The sequence below is a fragment of the Fukomys damarensis genome, unplaced genomic scaffold (assembly GCF_012274545.1).
Source record: "Fukomys damarensis isolate Sample0158 unplaced genomic scaffold, DMR_v1.0_HiC HiC_scaffold_6, whole genome shotgun sequence".
NCBI lineage: Eukaryota > Metazoa > Chordata > Mammalia > Rodentia > Bathyergidae > Fukomys > Fukomys damarensis.
The window spans coordinates 41,434,703-41,437,609 of NW_022900918.1; positions in this window are offsets into that span (position 1 = coordinate 41,434,703).

Genomic DNA, 2,907 nt, shown 5'->3' on the forward strand with positions numbered 1-2,907 from the left:
GAGCGGAGTTCATCGCCAGGCAGGGGCGGGGCCGGAAGTGGGGGGCCCGGAGGCCGGGGCGGGGCCTTGAGCAGCAGGCCTGGACCGCCGCAGAGCACAGGCCACAGCGGGCACCGGAAGATGCCCGGAAGCAGGCCCAGCCCAGCGTCTGCGGTGCTCAGAGCGAACGTCCACGATTTCTCATGAGCACCTGGTCGGTGATCGCCGGGTGCTGTCCAGCTGAGCTGGCCCAGGGCAAGGGAGGACGGAGGGGGTCAGTCGTGGGGATGGTGCTGGCCCAGTGACCCCCAGGGCCACCGATCTGTGCCCAGAGGAGCCCCTACCATGCACCCTGTTGAATGTTCACACCTGGGGTTGTGTGTCCACACCCGTGCAGGTGTGAGTGGAACCCACTCCCAGGGTGGCCCCGCGGGGGAGGGGTCTTATAATGAGAAGCAGCTGGAAGCACCAGGAGGGGCTGAGCGCAGCAGTCCTGGGCTGTGTCCTGGGTGAGTTCAGAGCCAGGACCATGCCAAAAGCAGAAAGCTCAAGTGCGTGGGGTAGAGAGAAAGGGGAATAAACAGTAGAACTCACTTTCCAAGCGCTGCTGTGTGGGATGCAAGAGGCTTCTCTCTCGGTGTAAAGACACCCTCGCTGTGGCTTGATTTGGAGGAGAGAGCCAGGGGCTCAAGAAAGCGGAGTTCATTGCCAAGCAGTTTTCAATGTACACGGCTGGTCTTTCCATGCGATCCCGTTTTACTGCTCTGTCTCTGGAGGGATCAGGAGCCTTGTGGAATAAGGGCCTCTGGACACGGTGGACTGTTGGTGACCTCCATCATGTGTGTAACCTGCCTCCAACAAACTAACGGAGATGGTGCAGTCAGAAAGATGAAACAGAAGCGATTAGGATAGAGAGCCACTTAGAACATTACTTGAAAGCGTCTCTTTTTAAATTAATCCACTTTTGCAGTACATGTTATTCCATTCCTTGTGCGGAGTTGCAGCATGCACCTAACGCAGCCTAACCCTCTTCATCCCTTTCCCTTCCCTCCTTCCATCTCTTTATCCCCATCCCATTTGAGAAATATCTGTCTCCCTACTCCTATTATCTGCCTTTCATTTTACTCTTTATAATTTGTGTTTCTGTGTGAGAAACCATGTGATATTTAAGCTTGTGTGTCTGATTCATCTCACTTAACATCATAGCCTCGAGGTCATCTGCCTACCAGTGTTTCCAGTTTATCTTTCTTTATGGCAGAGTAGACTTCCATTGTGTAGAAACAAGCACCAGACATAGGCCACTTCCAAGATGTAGCTATTGTGAGCTGTGCTTCTATAAACATGGGTTTACATGGATCACTGTAATGTTGTGGGGTTTTTGTTTTTGCAGTGCTGGAGATCCAACTCAGGACCCTGTCCTTGCAAGGCAGGCACGGTACCACTGAGCTACAACCCCAGTCCCAGGATCACTGCAGTTTGATGTCTTCAACTCTTTTGGGAAGACACCTAAAAGGAGAATAGCTGAGTTGAATGGAATTTCTAATTTTAATTTTTTGAGGAATCTGTGTACTGATTTCCTTCATGATTATACTAGTCCAAGGTTCCCACCAACAATGTAGAAGAGTTCTTTTTTGTTCACAGCTGCTTCAGCATCTTTTATTATTTGATTTGTTGATGATGGCCATTCTCTCTGGGATAAAAAGGAATCTCAGTGTTGTTTTGTGAGTAGCACAGCTTACAATAGCTACATCTTGGAAGTGGCCTATGTCTACGAACAGATGGGTGGATAGAGAAAATGTGGTGTTTCTACACAATAGAAGACTACTCTGCCATAATGAAAGATAAACTGGAGACATTGGTAGGCAGATGACCTCGAGACCATGATGTTAAGTGAGATGAATCAGACACACAAGATTGAATATCACATGGTTTCTCATACAGAAACTTAATTTGCATCTCTCTAATGGCCAGTGATGTTGGGAATCTCATCGTGTATTTATTGGCTCTCTGTACTTCTGTGACATGTCTGTTCACGTTGCCCAGTTTTTGACTGGGTCTCTTATTTGAGGAGGCCTAAGTTTTTAAATTCTTCTGTCTATGTATGAGTCCTGAGTGTCTGATTCTTGAGGAATCACTGGTAAAATAATTTTGGAAACATTTTGGATACATGACTTAAAATTACAAAGATTGAAGATATAAATTATAGTTGGGTGTGGTGACACACTTGTAATGGCAGCACTCTGGCAGGCTGAGGCAGGAAATTTGCAAGTTCAAGCCCAGCTCAGACGACTTAGATCCTGCCTCAAAGTAAAATAAAATGTAGCTCAGTGCAAAGGCCCTACAATTTGACTGTAGCGCACACTTTTAATACTGTAGCAAGGTCATATAAATCTAATAAAACCAAATGCTTTCTTGCTTTATGGGAATTAAGTTTAGAGAATGTTTGAGGTTCAAGTAGAAAAGACATTGGACACAGAACCATGCTCACAATACTTCTGACAAACGTGTAAATGCTGACACATAAAGGAAAGAATGTTGTCCGCTGCTGTAACCTTCTTAGGCAGGGAGTGCAGGGGACACTGTCCGGGCCTCACTGGAGGCCAGGATGTAGGAAACATCTCCGTGCACACCTCCTTGCTCATGGTCCTCCAGTCTCAGTCTTTGAGGGAGCATCTCAAGAAAGCGTGTCATTAGTAGCCCAACCCTCAACCCCACCCTCAACTATTGTGTAACTGTATTTAGCATGATCAAAATATATAGTTAATGTTTACATTTTTTAAAATAGATGGCAGTAAAAGATGCATTGCTGAGTCCCTCCCCCAGAATCCTCCCCCTCACTTTGAAAACACTAATCCCATCTTTCTTGCCACTTTATGAAGACATTCTGGAGTCTTCTTTTGTGAAGATCTGTATAAAATGTGGTCAAAA